The following is a 20,314-nucleotide window of genomic DNA, read 5'->3' on the forward strand; positions in this document are numbered from 1 at the left end:
AAAAACCAGCTCTCTGTCCAGAGCTCTCTTTAACCCCTTTTGGGGGACTTTTTACTTTACAAAGATGTTTGAAAAACTACATTTACTACAATTACTGATTTTGTCTGGTCTATTATGGCAGTAGGATCTTCAAAAAATGCCAGCTGGGTATGGCCTCCTCCCCTACTTGAATCCATGCTGGATATGTTCAATCACACTCTTTTTCCAGGTATTCTCCCACATGATATCTTAAAAGAGTTTCCAGGATTTTCCTCATAATAAAAGGTTGCATTTTTAAGTCCATTGTGTTTTGGTTTGTCCATTGACTTTTTTTAAAATGAAATAACAGGATTATGTTTGTCAGTGACAGTTCTGTATGCCATTGAGCTTCTATAAATTCCTCAGTAATTTTGAATGGTGCAGTTTGCACATACTTCTTTTGTTTGTAACAGCCTAAAATTTCAGAAGTAAATTACAGATTGTTTGATTGTATAATTGCTAACTGTAATATTACTTAAACACAGCAGCAGTAGACTTTCTTCTGCAGGTGATTTTATCTATGTGTGCTAATGACTGCTCCATTTTAGGGCAATGCAAAGTTGCAAAGCACCTGGGGCCAAGAAGCACCATGCCTTAGTGATGCAGAATGCTTCCTGGAGCTCTTTAAAACCCATTGCACCCTCACGTAGTAGGATGCAGCAGGCACTCCTCTCTGCAGCTGAGCTGTGCAGCTCCATTGATCAGTAGAGGGAATGGGGGCAGGATCATTATTACACCACCTCCATAGCAAATACAGGGTCCGTTGCAGCCCAGGTGGTGCTAACTGGGAATGGTGCTTCTGCTCTGGGGAAAATTAAGGGGTAACTTAGGTCTCTTGTTCTCACCATCAAGTAAGATTGAAATCCTTTAGACAATATTACACATGAAGTCAATGGGTGTTCAGGATTTTTGAAAGTCAGGCCACTTTATTTAGGAGCCTTTTGGAGGGCGGTCTTTTTTATTTTTGGCCTTGGAATCTTGGTGTGTTTGTTTTTCCTGGCTATTGGGAATGCTTACCAATTCACTGCAGATCTGAGATGTGGGGTCACGTGCTTTATTACTTTGTGTTGCAAAGCTTAGGGGTTAACAGGAAGAATTGGGTGTGAGGGGAGGGAGTTTTCAGCAGCAAAGAAAGGATGAAGTTGTGTGGAAGCCAAGTTCATGCTGGAAGGGTATGCAGGTAGAGTGGAGGAATCCCACCCCCACCTAAGGCATACCGTCCATCTGATGTAGAGGAAACGGACACTTCTTCATACACTGATGACATCACGCCTGGGGATGGGTTAAAGTTGACAGAAAGACAGGCTGTGGTAACAAGGGTTAGATCATTAGGAATACAGACAGATATATGGTGACCATGAGAACCATTTACTGACCTCTGCATTTCAGTTTCAAAGGTGGTGGGTATCACAAGCTACCTACATGGTTTTCATTGGAGGGAATCATATGAACTACTCAGACACCTTATGTTCTAAATTAACTATAACTACTCATGAAAGCAATCTAAATTCATTGTAAACAGCTCATTCAATGTGCAGCTATGGTCAAAAGAGAATCATGTTCTTAGGAGAATGAGACTGATGAGGGTATATTATCCCACATCTGCCTATAATGGAGTTCTTGCACTCTCCTCTGAAGCTGCTGGTGCTGACATTCATTGGAGATAGGTACTGGACTGAGTGGACCACAGGTATGATACAGTATGGCAATTCCTTGGTTCCCAAAGGAACACATAAAAGCTTGGTTTGTTACCTAGATCAAAGTGATTTCAAGTCAGTGCTTATTAGAAAAACATTTAGTTCAGTAAAGTCAAGTTCTAGTCTGGTTTACACTCCATTAAATCCCAATGAAGTCAAAACAATGAAGGCAATAGACTTACAAGTAACGTAAGGCAGATCAGAATTAGACCCATGGGTAATTATCTGCGTTAGGTGTATAAAACAGTGTCTACTATATGATAACTTCCTAAATGTGCTGTGTCTTTGTAGTGGATCTATTTTTTAAATCTTTTTAATATGCATAATAATGGGGGAAGCACATTCCTTAAGGTCTCAAGTAAAATGACATTTACAATTCATCTTTTGCCATGTCTCGCTTTATATACTAATCAGGTTACATCTATTAAAATTCACAAAGAGCACCCTAACTTAGCTCTTGCTTATATTAATTTGCTCTGGAATAACTACACCAATTTAAGTATGTTGTCTATACTAAGGTGTTGTCTGATGCAAGACCGTCCTTAGCCACGTCACCATGTCTAGATTAGAAGTTTGTACCTAGTGTTACTTTTGTTACACCTGTATGGGTTCTCTTAAGCCTTTTTAGAGGAAAATATGCAGAGATATTATGTAGATTGTCACATAGATCCAGTTACTAATGGATTTAGGGAAGTGGCTAGGACATTTGGTAAGCAATCTGATGCCTAATTAATTAGCTGGTTTATTCGGTTTTTCCTTTTAGATGAGACCCTACCACAGAGGGCAGAAGAATAAAAGGATTCACTCAGATTCCTTAAAGAAGAAATGATATCTCCCCAAATCTTCTCCAGGAAGAGGATGACACTAAGGCTTTTAGGGATTTGCTGGCTGTTGTATGGTGATACAGTGTATTTTCTCAGGTCTTTTTTTGTTGCAACTGTACTGAAGAAAATATAGCTTTGGTCCTTAATTATAGAGGAAAAACATGATAGCTGTTAAAATTTAAACATTTTTAGTTTAAGAAATACATAACTATAAAGTTTACACACACACACACACACACACACACACACACACACACACACACACACACACACCATTTTCCTAAACCATGTGAGTTTTCCTAAATTACAGATTATTGTATTGTAATGTTGTCAGGCTATAGTCCTATTTTCACTAAGAGTGAGAAAATTAAAGGAGTAATACCTGTTAAATATTTGTATTAACTAGTTCCCAGCAAAACGACAATTCTGCAGCCAATTTCAGAAACTCATTTTATGCATTAGTATTCTGATACACATACCTTTTCTTGATTCAAATTTTCTAGCCAAGTTTTACTGGCAGGATGGATGGCTCTAGGGTTTGCTACACCTCTAATACTAGTACAAGACAACAAGACAGACAAAAATAGCTAAGATTACTTAAAAGCCACAAGATGCACAAAAAAAAAAAAAAAAAAAAAAAGCATCTTACACAATTTATTGGACCACTATTTGAAAGTTTTATTTTAGAAGAGTCCTGCCAATCTGTTTACAATTTGCTAATGAGATACAAAGCTTTTCATTTCTAGACCATGTTCAAGTCTGGCTCAGAGGAGATGAGAGGAAGAGACCAATCTTGCTCCCATTCAAGTCACATGCAGGGTGACTTCACTGGGAGTAGTATAGACCTTTATATGGCTATTTAATGGCCTATGAGTAAGAGATGATGATTTCAGTCTTTTTTCTAGTGGACAGATATGTTTATTTCACACACATACAAAAATAAAGTGCATTGAATTTTGCACTTAGGAGTATGTCTATGTACAAATGTGTTTGCCCATGAACTCAAGTTAGCTATCACTTAACTGCAGTTAAACTCAAGTGTAGATAAACCTATTTGGACATTGGGTGTATTACTGTGCATATCTTTACAGATCCAGTACATTTTGTGGGGAGAGGGTAAAGGGATTTGGTTGGTTGGTTTTTGTTGCATTATAAATTCTGGTCCTAAGGTAAGAACATCACAACTGCACACAAACTTTCATAAACACTACATTTGAATAAAAATAGGGATATAATTTTACAAGTTTAATTTACTCTTTAATATTGTAACAGTTTCATTCCTTATTTTGTAAGTATGTAGCATGCACAGTGATAAAAAGATTTACTATAATTGGTAACTTTCTTTACATTCAGCCAAATTTATGAGAAACCAAGATGTTATTCAAACAACAAATATCACAGGATCTTTTTCAGGGGATAAGGCAACAAGCCATGTTTATTGTGAATACAGAAATTTGGTAAATAGTATCAAGAGAAAGAAAAGTATCAACACTGTAACATCAATATTGCTCTTTACATTATTAATACTATTTCACTAAAGTAAACACTAGGAAAACAGTATTAACATTGTAGCAATACTACAATTACAGAAACACATTTCAACTGGTACTTTCATTCACACTCACACACACTGACAAGCATACACAGACAGGGAAACAAACATACATAAGGGTCTCACAGATGTTATAGTTACCAGCCTCTTGGAGCTCATGGCAGTCACTGGCCAGGTGATTATAGCATGAGGGTGTGGAGCCAGGTTCTGCCGATGTACAGCCTTCATCTTTTTGATGACCCCATGTAAGTCTATGGGTTTTTGCTCTGTTGTGCTGCGTCTGCATTTGGTGTGATCCTTAATCACCCACATCATTGCAAGCCTGATCAGATTTGGTTCTTGGAAGTGGACTGGCTCCAAAGTTATCAGGGTGGACTCCTCTTCGGCCAGTTGAATGGTAAAAATTATCTTTGCTCCCTTCTTCCCTCAAGCGTTTTAGGTGAGGCTGGTGTTTTCTTCATGTCTGTTTCGATATACTTTACAGAGACCAATTGTTCAATCACTCTCCCTGTCTCTACATCCACCTCAATTGCTCAACCATTCACATTTCAAATCACTCACTGCCAACTCCTAGCTGAAGAATTCACATTTTTAAAGCAAACATTATTTCATTTTTGCCAGTGTCTTTCACAATTAGGTAGGTGTATTACATTTCACAGTGGCTTTTTATACTTAAAATTGGGTTTTTACAAATATATTGAAAGTGGGCAAAATTAACAGATAAAATGGTCAGTGGAGTGGTTTTACAATCAATTTTAAAACAAATAGAATTATAGAGAGTAAAGACAGACTTGAATGTTATGCAGTAAATGGATATTTTAAAAAGGCTGAAGTGAACATTTAAAAGGGTAGAACAATAAAAGTCAGTTGAGGTTTTAGCTTTTGATTAAAGGTACAGTGTATCAGGCTGACATGCCTCTTGGTAGGAAGGGGCGGGGGGTCAGTGTTTGTGGTTCTGTTCTTTCATGAAAACAGGATTGGGCCAACAAAGACCTCTACTCAGAGAAAGTTATATTTAAAGTTTATAGGTCAAATTCTGCTCACCCCCAAGTAATTCAGGGGCACACTATAGCAGAACTGATGTGAGATAAGAATCAGGTCAACAACTACTATGTTAATAAGAGTATATGGATATGCTCTGCCATCCAAAAAGACTTCCTGCTCCCAAAAAAAAAAAAAAAAAACATGATAGGGTTGAAGACAATAACAGTACGACTTTCAGTATAAGTATTATAAATAGAAACATACAGGGGAACATTATACTGCATTTGAATGCATTTCAAACATAAAATTTGTGCTTCAAAATCAGAAGGCAAAGCAGACCGCAATGCAGCTGGTGGTAACACCCTTCATGTGATTATGTAAAGTTAAATTAGGAACTCTGTCAAGGTTGGTGTTTGGGATTCATTCCATTTTTGGATTATTGTACTGGCAAGTACAGAATATTAGTTTGATTTATTGAAGCATATATTTTGGCAAGAGTATTGCCTAGATTTGCATTTTTGGGGAGTGGGGGAGGAAGATTGTCTTCCCTGAAGACATATTCTAACTGTTTTTGCTATTGGAGGTTACACATTGCCTGAAGGGGAAAGTATGCCCCTTAAGGTAGAACAGAGTAAAAAAAATCTCATAAAAAGGGATGTTAATTATTTATAACTACAGAACAAAATATATGAAATTACAGCAAATTAAAAGGGCATTTATTTACATACAAACATGATCGTTTAAAGCCATAGGCATGGCTCTTGGCTGAATAGTGTAGACAAATAAGTGACAAACCATATTAACCTTATAGATTATTCAGATGCAGAATACCTACAAGGAGAGTCTGGTTTAGTTAGATGAAGGCTATTTTAAGAACAGGTGTACTTTTCCCAAGGTGACCACAGATTTGACAGACCCCAGTCAGAGACCACTAAGTTTAAAGACCCTTTTTCAGAAATGCTGCAAAGGTTCCGGTCCTGATGTAACATGTGATATAGGAGACTCATCAATATAGTAGTTATTCCAGGATTTAAAGAGGCAAAACATCCTTATAATAAAGTTTGAATTAGAAAAAGGGGTAGTGCCTAGATGAGAGAGACTGTGGATTAACAAAAAAAGGGGATCGGATCAATTCTGGTGTTTATGTTGTCATTGGTGTTAACATGGTGTGACGTGGTGAAGTGACTTTGTATTCCTTTGTCTCCATTCTCTGTCATGTCATCACTCAAGAGGATACATTCAGCTGAGAAGAATCAATGCTAAACCAAAATGTATTTGCAAGGGAGGGGAACCATACTTGCAAGGAAATTTCTACAGCAAATTGATGGATGTTTAGAATAAACTCTCTGAAGATGGATTAATGGGACTATGGTGAAGCAGTTCACTGTTTATAGCTGCAGATCAACACATGTATCTACTCTAACTAAATTGACTTTGTTAGCACTTGCCCTCCCCATTTTTGTTTCTTACCCTTGGATGTGTACACACACACACACCCCCTATCGGTGATTTCCACTTCATGCATCTGACGAAGTAGGTTGCAGCCCACGAAAGCTTATGCCCACAGAAATGTTAGTCTTTAAGGTGCTACAGGACTCTTGTTTTTGCTGTATACAGACTAACACAGCTACCCCTCTGGAACAACCCCATGTGTGACACAAAAGCAGTTTGTCAAATGTTTCCTTTTTTATTAAATAAGTTATGACTAATCAAGGCTTCTCATGTTTAATCAGTGCTGTGACTGATCTTTGGTTATACAGTGCATAAATATGGAACTTCAGCCTACTTTTAGTTTTATATCCTCTCTCTCTCTCTCTACTCCCTCTATGCCTTGCCTACTTTCTCGACCCCACCTCACCACTCCCAAGTTGGGGCTGGCCTGTTTTCCTTGGATTTCTGGTACAGCCTTTTGTCATACCATTGCTAAAAGGCATGTGGGCAGTTGACTCCCCATTCACTGTCTTGTATGCCTCACGATACAAAATGCTGCCAACCTCTCACTCACTTTAGATAAGCAGTTTCCCATTCCTTGGAGTATAAAAAAAAAAAAAAAAAAAAAAAAAAAGGACTTCCAGTTCTAGGCAAAAAGCAGCAACAAGAGACCAGGTTTATAGAGCAGACAATGAATAACCCCAGGTTTTAAGGACTGATATCTCATCTTCAGAAAGGCTTTTTTATATGGTCTCACTTGACCTTCTTAAACTAGAGAAACATATCCTAGACAAACCTACTATAAGATGGGGTTCACTCCTGCTTGGAAAAGCATATTCAGAATAGTTATCGATGGTGCACAGTCAAGCTGGAAGGGCATATCAAGTAGGGTCCTGCAGGGATCTGACCTGGGTCTAGTTCTGTTCAATGTCTTCATGAAATTATATGCCATTATCCAAATTGAGTACACTTATAAAGGGTTGCAGATAATTACCAAAGTAGGAGTGGTTACAAGTGCTTTGGAGGACAGAATTAGAATTCAAAATGATCTTGAGAAACTGGAGAAATGGTCTGAAATAAATAAGATGAAATTCAATAAGGACAAATGTAAAGTAGTACACTTAGGAAGGAATAATCAATTGCACAAACACCAAATGGGAAATTACTGCCTAGGAAGGAGTACTACAGAAAAGGATCTGGGGATTATAGTACATGAGTAAACAATGTAAAACGGTTTTTAAAAATGTGAACATCATTCTGGGATATAGTAGCAGGAGTGTTGTAAACAAGACACTAATAGTAATTCTTCCATTCTATTCAGCACTGATAAGGCCTCAACCGGAGGAGTACTGCATCCAATTCTGGGCACCACACTTTGGGAAATATGTGGATGAACTGGAGAAAGTCCAGAGGAGAGCAACAAAAATGATTAATGATCTAGAAAATGTGACCTATGTGGAAAGACTGAAAAAAAAAAAAAAAACCCCTGGGTTTGTATAACCTAGAGAAGAAAAGATAGGGGATAGAGAGGGGGAGCCTTCAAGTATGTAAAAAGTTTTAAAAGAAGAGAGTGATAAATTGTTCTCTTTAACCACTGAGGACAGGACAAGTAGTAATGCGCTTAAATTGCAGCAAAGTAGATTTAGGTTAGACATTAGGAGAAACTTCCTAACTGTAAGGGTAGTTAGCACTGGAACAAATTACCTAGGGAGGTTGTGGAATCTCTGTCACGGAGGTGTTTTAAGAACAGGTTAGACAAATTTGTCAGGCATGGTCTAGAGAATACTTAATCCTGCCTCAGTGCATGGGACTGGATTAGATGATCCATCGAAGTCCCTTCCAGTCCCACACTTCTATGACTGTGAAATGACTCAGTGAAGAGGGACTTTGCACTCTCCCAGCAGAGGTCTTTCTGAAGGGTCTCGTTCCAAAAGACTTTGCACAATTTATTTCTTGGTTCTAAATTACAGGTTGAGAAGTGGTGAAGTTACATCTATATATTTATTTTACCTGTTATTTGTTATATGCTGTATTTTATAGCTAATAGCAACTAATTACCACCAATTATTATGTAGCTAGAGAAGAGATAGCTGCTGATTACAAACTAGGAATTACCAACAGAATGTTTTATTGGTGCTGGAATAAAACAAGTTTAAATTTTCAGCCAGTTACACACATCCTGGCCTAGGAAACTGCAGACTGCATCTCCCAGTATTAGGCTGACTCACAGCACCCCTGTGATAGTCACCTGAAGGATGTGGTACTGTAGCACCTGCCTTCCCTTTGGGTTTATGCCAAGAAAGGGCAGCTTTAATCTCCAGCAGAAACAGCCTAAGGGTTTTTTTTTTTTATGCACCCTGTCTAGCACTATCTACTGTAGGGTGGTGCTGGCCAGCTTCCGATGGAGGGAAGGTTGTGGATATTTTTAATTAGGGCAACCCCCGCACCCTCAGTGAGCTTTTTCACTGCTGAGGACTAATACCAGGTACTGCTTGCACAGATTTTTAATGGAGAAAAGTTAGTAGTGCATCAACTTTAAGGATCCAGTCTAATACTGCTGAAATCAAGGGGAAAATTCCCATTGATTTTATAATGGGCATTGGACTAGGCTCTCAATGTACATTGTCGACTCTAGCATGACCAGATAGCAAGTGTGAGAAAAATCGGGATAGGGTGTGAGAGCTAATAGGTGCTATATAAGAAAAAGCCCCAAATATTGGGACTGTCCCTTAAACAAAAAAAATCAGGACACTTGGTCAGCCTAGTCGATCCATACGTGAGTTTGGAATTCTTTAAGCTCCAGTACTGCATATTGTATCTTTTCCATCAGGAAGAGATTCAAAGCTGCTGTAGAGTGGTAAAACTGAGAACCAGGTTTTAGCTACTTACAAAACTTAAAACTCACAATAGAACGGCTTTAAATCTACACCATGACCAAGTTCACCAAGAGATGAGTAAATCCTAAAGAAATCTGCTGCATGTATTATAAGTGAAACCCTGATAAGTATTTGCAAGTTGTGCTTTTTTTAAATGGCAATTTGTTCTTAAATTAAAATTAATGCAAAGTAAACAGATAATCCAGTCCTACTGCATCTTCCCTGGCATTAAAGGAAATGTCATAAGCAGGAAGTTGTTTCAACAGAACCTCTCATTCTATTAAACTCCTGGCTTGTTTTTTGGTAAGCCAATTCCCTTACAGATAAGAAATTCTGCTGTCAGTAACATTGGTGTGAAGCCAGAGTAACCCCACTGAAACCAATGGAGTTGAGGGATTTACATGTGTGTAACTGACAGCAGAGTTTACCTACCTCTGTAGAGCCCAATAAATGCTAGAAATTGTACCTTTTTAAATAAAAAGTTAAGTATGCTACATAAATACACAGAGGAATTATACTAAACCATTTTCAATAGCAAATGAATGCTATTATCTGTACTCCCATGTTTCTATATCCTGTGAATATAGCACTTTACCTAGCCCTGTCTCAGCACCAACAATGCCAATATCCAGCTCGATTTCGACTCCATCCACAGATCAGTGCCTGTAAGAGTCCATACAGCACAGAGCAATGCTTAGGGTTTTTGGTCCCTCAAACCATCTTTTCAATTTTCTCCGTGTGCTATGAAAAGACAGCCTTAGCTGAGCTGTGATTCTGTTCCCCTTCTCCACCCGCCCCCCCCCCCCCACCCCATCAGATGCTTGCCTTTTGGTTTTGTCCCCTTGGCAACACACACAAAAGGGAAGAGGAAATGGATTTAACAATTGCAAAGTGATTAATTTTAAAGCTGCTGTTACTGATATTTGAACAGTGTATAATTTATGAACAGAAAATAAAAATTCTGTGTTTGAAAATAAACTTGCTGGGGAGTGCTGCTGTCTGACACCTACATCATTTTGGGAACTTTGGTTTTATCGAACTTGCAAGTCTAAACTGCAAAATATAGAAAAGATGACAAAATTAAAACACATGGGGAGAGAAGGAATGCTAGAAAGGCAGAAAAAATACATATAGATCTTAGCCAGGGCTGGGGTGCTGGGCTTGCATGGCATCAGGCTCAGGGCTCTGTTTTTGTTGTTAGCGACAGAAGGGAAAATAGAATGTTTGAATTAAAATGTTTCAGGTATTCTGTATGTGGATTAATTGTTCAAACTTCCTAGAATGTTCTGGATCTTTGTAGAATCTCGTGGAACCTTCCAGACATTCTGAGAGCTACATTTTCCTCAAATGTCCTTGCGGGCACAAAGGGTGGAGCGTTGCCAGTTAGTCAGTGACATACAAGAACAAACTGAAGTGAAGTGAGAGCCCAGCTGCAATATTGTGAACCTTGTTTTATTGTGAATGTGTACTTGTGTTTTAAGACTTTGAGAGCAAGAAGTGGCTAATAAAGAGTATATGTGATGAGACGCCAGAGATATCTATTGAACCCCTATATACACTACAATATTAAAAGATATACCGTTACTTCTATTAAGTTTAGAGGTAACTAATTCTTTTTATTTGCTTATATATGCATGAAAAAAATACAGATTTATAGATTCTATCATGCAAATCTATCTTATATGACAGGGATAAATCATGCAAGCAAATCGTGCATCAAAGTCATGAAATGGGCTACAAATGCAATAAAAATAATATATTCAAAAGTTGAACAAATGCGGGGGGGGGTGGGGGGGGGAGGGTAGAGAGAGCTGAAGACGCTCTGAGCCTGGGGCACTATTTGGTCTAGGGCGGGCCCTGATCTTAGCTCTTGAGATATAACCCCACATTGCAATAAAATGTGAGATTTTGGCGTCAGAAAGCAGGTCTTAAACACGTTACCCGATTCTGGCCACCAACCGATACCTTGTGTTACTCAGCTGGCATATCAGGGTTGTAAAGGTGCTGCAGCCATCTGGGGGAGAATTCCCCCAGTGCAAGAGCAGTGTTGGATTGTTATTGGGCCACCCTCACAGCCATCAGTGCCAGGGTAGAGCCAGGAAGGTGTGTGTTAGAGGCCAAACTTGAATATCTATAGTGCTGAGTATTCTGGGCTGCTCCAGGCTGTGGAACAGTGTATGGATAGCCTACATAAGGCTTCCATAAGTTACAGCAGGGGCTGCAACAGCCCACAGCCAGCCCAGAATCTGGGCTGTGTAAAGATGATTTTACACCACCTTTTTTTCCTGTACTTCCCCTAGACTGCACCTTCTGTGCTGTGCCTACTGTGAGGTACCTGTCCCACAGACTAATAATGTGACAGTTCATTGTTCCACACTGGGACAACTGTGGGCCATATTCTGATCCCAGTTACACCGGTGCAAGTCGTAGAGCTACACTAGTGTAAGCAACAGCAAAATCAGCCCTAAAACTTCTAAAATTAGAGATAGGCACAACCAAATCTAAAGTCTGAATCTACAGCCAGATCTGGTCTGTGTGTCTTGGGCCCATGTCTTCTATACTGGTCTCAAACTGGATTACTTAATTCAATGTTTGGGAACATTTTGATTTGGATTAAGAAAAATAACCAAGAAATATCTGTAATTGGCAAACCAGTGTCCATAGCTCTGTTGGTGGTATTCAGACAGTAACTTTGCTTATTCTGTTTTGAATCAGATAAAGATACTGCATCTCCCCCAGTTCATTTTGAGTGTAATTTCATGTGTCAGTTTTGCCTACTCATTTTCTGATGCCTAGAAAAAGTTGTGACTTCAGCAGCCAACTAGGGAAGCAGGTATTAAGTATGGGAATAACATTTATGCATTGTTTACAACAGTGTCTTCCATAAAAACCTCAGCATTAGTTACACGGGGCAAGTGATTTTTCACTATTGATGGGAGATTTGAGAAATCAAATTTTCTGTGAGAACATAAAAGTCTTGTAACCCAGAGGTTCTGAAAGAACTTAAGACCAGGGGAATTGCATAATCTAGAAATTAAAGAATTTGAACATCTGTTAAAGCTCAGTAAGTGTTTCTCCAAATGAGAAAAATAATAAATCTGACAGAGTTTCAGCATAGAAGCTCAAAGAGAACAAACAAGATAGATACTTCAAATTAATTTGGCAGATGGCTCAGTAAACTGGGATGATTCTCAGAAAGAGTCTCTTAATTTCTCTTCAAAATTGTGAATACATCAACTGAACACCCCAGAAACACGCAGAGAAATTTAAGGATTTCATTCACAAGGACTGTCAGATAACAAGAAGCATGCACTACAGGCAAACACTCACTGAAATTCACTACCTCTACTGCAGAACCATAAAATGGGAAAGGCAGACAGTCCAGATTAGTTTCTCTATTTAATCAGGCATCCAAATATGGCTCAGACATAGGGTAGGGCTTATCCTGCCTTTTCATAGTTAGAGCTATTACCTAGCACTAAATGTAACATTAACATTCATTAATTCACAGGGGAGAAACCAACAGTGTGCACAAGCTATTGGCATTTACCATTGTTAACGAACAACATGATAAAATATTGGCAATGCTTCTAGCTAAAGAGTGAAAATAGTGATACACAAAATAGCTGAGTGAGACTGGATTTAATAGTTTACCTCATGCCAGATGCAAAGAGTTGTCACAGTCTTTGTCTGTAAGGCATTCAGGCTGATTTAAAGGGATGAAAGAATATTATGTCTTCTCTACATTTTTGATTCATACAGTAAACATATCAAGTTCAACCCTGGCATGAGTAACTGGAACTCCCATCGAAGTCAGAGGATATTGGCTCTTTTGCCAGTACTGAATTTGGCCCTAAATCAAGGGACAGAAAGCCAGTCTGACACTAATATGCAGCTTACTCAGCTCAGACCAGATGAAGTCTCTTTCAACAGCATTAAAGGAGAGAAGCAGGTAGTTTTAATGCTTTATATTTATAAAGCACCTTTGATCAAGAAGAGCCAGATCCTAGAGTGATTAAGAATTAAAATAAATTGACCAAGACATAAATTTCTGTGTTTACCTATGATATGTTAGGTAAATGATAGAGCTAATAAGATAGTACACTAATATTTGCAATGGATGAAGGTGAAACCAGACAAATTCCAGAATAGAAATTAACGAGGGCGATTAACTATGGGAGCAAACTACCAAGGGAAGTTATGGATTCTCCACCTCTTGATATCTTCAAGACTGAATCCCTTTCGGGAAGATATGAGGAGTAACTGCGTGAAATTTAAGGGCCTGTGATGTACTAGAGGTCAGGCTAGATGATATAATTATCCATTCAGGCCTTAAACTCTGAGTCTACGAAATCAAACTAGAAGCCCCACTGACGCTACCTCATCCATCTTCTTTGTATGTCACGAAGATGCTGTCCTTCATGGATAGGCCTAATACACAACATTACTACTTACGCTATACAATGCTGGAGTATTAGTCACTGAAATACATTCAACATATGTACTACTGCAGTGTATTACATTCTTATTTGTAATTAATGATATGAATCATTTCTAAAGTTGTTATACCACTTAGCATTTACCAGTATCCCCATATGGTGCCAGATCCAAAGCCCACTGATATCAGTGGGACGATGCCCAGTGTTTGAAAGAATGCAAGCTCAGATTTAAGGTTGTTTGTGGAAAGCTTAATTCTGAGTTTCCTCTATTTCAAACATTTAAATTCTTTACCTATAACATTTCAATAATGTTTTAAATTAATGATGTGTTTGCAGCCTTTTAAGGTAGAAACTAGGTTTGGCCTAAAAACATCTTATCCTGTAAAGGTTACACTTGGTTTGATCTGCAATGAAATTTAGGAATGAATATTTGGTACCGTGTGCAATTCTAAGCCGACAAGGTGACTTGGAGGTTAACTGTTGACTATCAGTAACTGAACAGAGTAACACAAAGGTTAATCCCAGTAGTATCTAAGTTCCAGGAGATAATCACAGCTGGTACAAAATGGTTCACCGTGTTGGATCTTTCCAATGCATTCTTTTCCATCTCTTTGCATGAAACTGAATGGTACAAATTCCTGTTTACATTCTGTGATACATAATTTACATTCACAAGATATCCTAGGGGTTTCATAATTCCCTGTCGATTTGCCTTAAGAAAGTCTCTAGAATGTGAGATGGGGTACCTGAAAGGGAGCAGATCGTGTCATATGTAGACAATGTGTTATCAGCAACCAGAACCAGGGAAGTAATCCTGCGAATGTTGGACATTGTGTTGGGCAACAGAGAAGACAGGGTTTATCATCAGTCCTACCAAGGCTCAGATAGTAGTCCAAAAGGCTACCTACCATGATATGGAATTAGGAGTGGATGGACGTTGCCCAGATGCCCAATGCATTGAACTAATTTGCAAGCTCTCAGAACCGCAAGATGCATCTACACTCAGATCTTTCCTTGGACTCACGGGATTTTCTCGAGATTTTGTCAAGAACTACACAGAGCTGGCAAGACCCCTGTACCAACTTCTTAAAAAAAGAAAGATAGTCTGGAAGTGGGGTGAGGAACAGAAGCTATCAATCCTCAAAGTGAAACAAGCCTTATCAGCTCCAGCTCTGGCGTATCCCCAAAAGGACAAATATGTATTGCAATTGGCAACTACCAATCATACAATCCTATTACAAGACACTGGATTGGATCTTATGCTGTAGCGTATGGTTCAAAGATCCTTACAGAAGAAGAGCAGTGATATTCCTCATGTGAGTGGGAAGTGCTGTCACTAGTTTGAGCAATTACTCATTGGGAGTATTGAATTGGTATGTCTCTTGTGGTGTTGAAAACATCACACACCCCAGTTAAGTATGTCCTTTCTAGAAGGGTAAATGGCAGTCAAATGTCCAACCCCCATTTGGCATGAAAATTAAATCGCCTAAAAACAGACTTTGGAAATTGAAAAGAACAGTCAGTTTGCTGCAGTCCTTTATACGTTGATCACACAAGGAGAAGATCATACCTATCCACTTGATGGTGAAATCAAGTCACCATTGAAAATTGAGAAAACTTGTGAGGAGGCAAAAGAATTAAGACTGGACATATGGGTGGTCAACAGAAGCAGTTATTATGTAGAGGGAAAACCCCCAAGCTGGATATGCTGCATTCCAATTAAGCACTAATGAAGTCATACAGGCTACCGTGTCCCCACTGTCTGCTTAAGCTGCGGAGATAGTGGTAGTTTTAGCAGTATTAGACACAGCAAAACTTGAGAACAACTTGGTGTGCTTGGATTCTACTTGTGTCATTCATGCACTCCTCAAATGGATGCCAATTTGGTTATCCCAAAAGATGACTACAGTGAATGGGAAACCTATAGTTTATTTGAAGTACCTGATGCATGCTTGGGAACTGGTAAGTGACTGAGGAGGGGAGACCTACCTGTTTAAACTGAGGGACCACCGATGAAACCAAGCGGAGATAACATGCTTGAATGGGGATAGTTTGGCTAAACAAGCCATGAACATGGGAATTGAGTCACTGTGGACTAAATCTGATGATAGGGTATTGATGATCCAACTCAAAGGTGTTCAAGTAGGAAAGCAACTAGACATTGTAGAGTTGCAACAGAGGGATCAAAAGTTTTAGGAACTCTTAAAAAAGAAAGAATATAAAGCTTATGAAATCTACCATAACAAAGATGATTAATGTTGGCAATCAAAGGACATCCAGGATAATGCTCCAGTTCTGGTAGTACCTGATTGTCTGAGGAAGGAATATGTGCAGCTTGTGCAAGCCAGGGCCACTTTGGCCAAGAAAAGACCCTGCATCATCGGTCTTTGGTAGGATGGTGGCCTACTCGAGCAAAACATGTAGAGCAGTGCCTGAGATCATGCCCGAGCTGTGTTGAGAACAATGCCTACCAATGCCTCAAAGGCCCCATCCTACACCAGAAAATTGTTGGACAATGGGTGTGATTACAAATCAATTTCATTAAGCCACTACTGAAAACAAGTAGAGGAAATAAGTATATGCTAGTCAAAGTAGACTAATTTTCCAAATGGGTAGAGGCATACCCCACCAGGAACAACACTGCCACAACATCAACACGGGTAGTCCTGGAGGAAACCTCTTCTAAATTTGGCCTCCCCGAGGTCATAGACTCTGACCAAGGACCACATTTCACCAGCGAAGTGGTCAAATGCCTTTGCTTGGCCCTAAATATCAGACAAAAATTCCATGTGGCTGGCTACCCATTTGGATTGGTCGAGCTCATGAACCAGACAAATAAATCAGCTTTGCGTAAACTAGTTGATGGATCAGGCAGAGATTGGGACAGGAAGCTGCCCTTGATGTTGATGGCCCTGTGATCAGTGGCCTGTAATAGACGTACACCCCATGAGATTATAACAGAATGAATCATGAGTATCCCAGAAATGTGGTGGATCAGTGTAGTTCCACCCAATAACTACCAACCTAGGTATGTCTACACTGATGGTGGCAAAGTCGCCGCTGTCAGATTGATTAATCTGGATCAACTGAGCGGTCAGTGAAGATCTGCTCAGTCGATCCAGAAGTCGATGCTGTTAATCCACCCCCTCAAGTGGCGCAGTGCAGTGAAGATGGCGCGCAGAAGAGAAGCACAGCAGTCAACGTGAGTTATGCAAGTTCTCTGCATAGTTTGCATAACTCCCGTCAACTGCTGCTGAATCACGGGGTAAGTGTACACCAAGCCCTAGGGTACAGGTAGATAAATATATGGATAGATTGTTACATGAGATCAGTACTATACAAGAAAAGGTTGCAATGCAATTAAAGTCTGATGAAAAAAATACATGGAAAAACTACTAGGTTAGACACTGAAAATGAAAGAATGGGAAATTAGGGACCAACTTCCGTATCACTTCTATTCACAGAAATGTCATGCATTGAGTCCAAAGTGGGTTGGGCCAGTGACTGTAGATGACAATTTATTGACTACAGTTTATCAAGTAGAGATTAAAGGTAAAAGAGGGAGGAATCTCAAATGGTTCCATTCCTCTCACTTGAAAGAGTAGAGAGGGTTTGTGACCTGAAGGACAATGCAAAATTACTAATCCTCACTGCATTTCTGTTTGCTTACAGGGAAGATTACATTTCATCCTCTACTCATTTGACTGTACATAGAAAATGTGGAAATTCTGTATATTGATCTTTGGATGTTGTTTAGTTTCTAAATGTACTTCAATATATATTATGGAAGCTTGATATTTCAAATGCTTGACCACAGAAGGTTACAATATGGAATGGGAAAATGGGGAAGGAAAAATACATGTTAATACCTGCCTTTCAGGAAGAACGTGGCCATATATGCGTATATGTATCGAAACAATTACCACCTTCTGTGGGAAGAAAAGCTTGGCAATGAAAGAATGATCACCGATAGTAAATACAGGAAAAGTCCTGATCTTTACATCCCACATAAATTTGGCAAATCATCTGTTCATGTTAAAAAGAGGATGCATATGGGACAAATTGCAATTTGGCTTTGGGATCCATGCATAACTGAGTTGCTAATAAACTCTTCCAGTCTGAGATGGACCTTCCCAAAACTGGATATCCCATCTCATATGCAAGAAAACTCAGTAGTTAACATAAATGTTACTATAGGCCTTCAACTCAGTGTTAAGATGGTAAAAATAATTCTATTGTTGCCTTCTAATGCGGTGACTCTAGATGTTAATTGTGAAAAGGAAAGTATCAATATTCCACATCAGTCAATGAATGTGAATACATATTGTAATGGTAAAGATATTACAGCTGAAAAGATATGTATACAAATGTTTAGTATAGAAACCAATCTTTGAGATTCAGGTACTTGGTGGATGTTGGGATATTATGGTTTGAAGGTTAGAAAGGAGGTGACTGTACTCCTGCCTACAAAAATCAGTTATATAGGACCTGTTGTGGTAAAGTGGGATTCTATGAAAAAGGTTTTAATTAATCCAAAACATGCCATTAAAAGGGTAGAACTATCTTTGAAGCTGGACCTGCAGGAGATTTTTCCCAAATGCTCCAGATACATTGCTATAACTTGACAAGGTTGGTAATACTGGGTCGATGGGATTATATCCCAGCAGCGGTTTGTAAGGAAGAAAAGAAGCACCATGGCTAAGGTGCTAGGTGGATTAGGATCTGGTTTGATCTTGATCAAATTAGTAGATCAAGAGATTCTGGCAAATAAGTTTCAGGGCTTTGGAAATGAGTTGTCATCATTATCATTGCCACTAATTATCTCCTTAAGTCATCTATCGTATAATCAATTTGAGATAGTCAGTATCCTTCCTGAAACTTGGCACACATAGGAAATGGATCATGATTTACTTGTTAATGCAATTACTGCCTTGCAATCAAACTTGTTGGTAGCACTATCCTGTATGCAGGCACAAAATTGGATTGTTACAGTGACCAAAGACTTGATTAAGGATGGGCTAAATGGAATCCTCTCTTTTGAAATAAGGAGTATAATTGAAAGAAATCTATCGAACGCTTTTGAGCAAAACCATCAGGAATGATCGCAAGTAATTAATTTCATGTATATATGAACAAGTAATATGCTAATAGCCCATGTTCTCACCATAAAGGCAGAATTAGAGGAGATATACCCTCTTATACCTTTGGGAATCAATATCAATAATTTAGTTATGATCCCTATTGAATTGGCTAAATGGGCTCACAAAGATGGTAGCATTTGGAAAACAGTGATGTTAGATACCTGCATTAAAGAAAATAGTCGTGAGTTTACATGTGAATCCAGTATTGTAGAACTACCTAACATTTGCCTTAACTCTAGAGAGAGGGAATGTCACTATAAATTAACAAGACTAGGGTTAAACAATTCAGCTGTAATAATTATAAAAGAATCCTGCATATGTATCCGGAGCTGGTGTCTCAGCTTCAATGTCAACAAGTTCTAGATCATTTATCACAATTCTCACTTGAATTTATGTGGTGTAATTAGCATACAAGGGTGCAACATTAATTTTGTGATGCTCCAAGCAGAAGTAGAAATGACTAACCAAGAGTACAAATTATATTGTCATATTGAACCAGTTCATCTTGGAATCAATTTTAAGACCATCAATATTAAGACAATTGATTCATCACCCAAATATGCTTAAGTATTTAATGGAGATCAGAGAGAACATTAGTGATGTGTTACTCACTGTACAATATTCCATTAGCCAGGTGAAAAAATGTTTTCACAAGAATCAAGGAAGACGTTTCCAACCATCGCTGGTGGGAAAGTATTTTTGGATGAAAAAGTAACTCTTCATGGCTCTCATTGTTACATCCTGTAATAATGGTCTCAGTAATGCAAGGAATTATATTTGTTTATCTGTTTGTATTAACATTTTGGCTTAAAGGAAAGTTTGATATGCTTAAGTAACACAGATAAGATGTTTGTAAATAGTTGTGGCACTAGAATTTTTTCCTCATCAAAATACCAAGGAGGGGAATTGTAAGATAGAAACTTGGTTTGGCCAAAAAATATCTTATCATTCTATAAAGGTTACACTTGGTTTGATCTGTAATGAAATTTATGAATGAATATTTGGTACCATGTGCAATTCTAAGTGCTGAGTGCATAAACTTAGAGGCCGTGTGCAAAATCTAAATGTTGTGTTCATCTAGGGGAGTGTTGTGTGCAAAGCTTAAGACAGGAAAAATAAGAGCATCCCATTGGTGGAATGGACTGTATTTAAGACTGTGGACAGTTTACATCACTGCTGTCCTTCACGGTGGTATGCAAGGCGAAGATTTACTTGGTCTTCTTGCTTGATCCATAGAAGACTTACTTTTACTGATCCATTCCTAGAGAGGGGCAGTGGTGATGTATTCAGTTTTAGTATATATGTACCCACGGGTTTATATTGACTGGTAATGGGCGTTGGCTTCAGGCCTC

General features: G+C 38.7%; 1 protein-coding gene across 11 annotated transcripts in view; it reads right to left on the bottom strand.

Annotated features, from left to right (window-relative positions):
• Nucleotides 1-20,314, bottom strand: part of MPDZ (multiple PDZ domain crumbs cell polarity complex component) — a 270,908-nt gene that overhangs the window by 243,480 nt on the left and 7,114 nt on the right. For all 11 annotated transcript variants that reach the window (XM_067553100.1, XM_067553090.1, XM_067553097.1 and 8 more), the window contains exon 2: nucleotides 1,236-1,323. The gene's annotated coding sequence lies outside the window, so the exon portion shown is untranslated. The remainder of the gene's footprint in view (nucleotides 1-1,235; nucleotides 1,324-20,314) is intronic.

Source organism: Emydura macquarii, unplaced genomic scaffold (genome assembly GCF_026122565.2).
Source record: "Emydura macquarii macquarii isolate MOO-44397 ecotype Brisbane River unplaced genomic scaffold, CSIRO-AGI_Emac_v2 contig_1451, whole genome shotgun sequence".
Classification (NCBI taxonomy): Eukaryota; Metazoa; Chordata; order Testudines; family Chelidae; genus Emydura; species Emydura macquarii.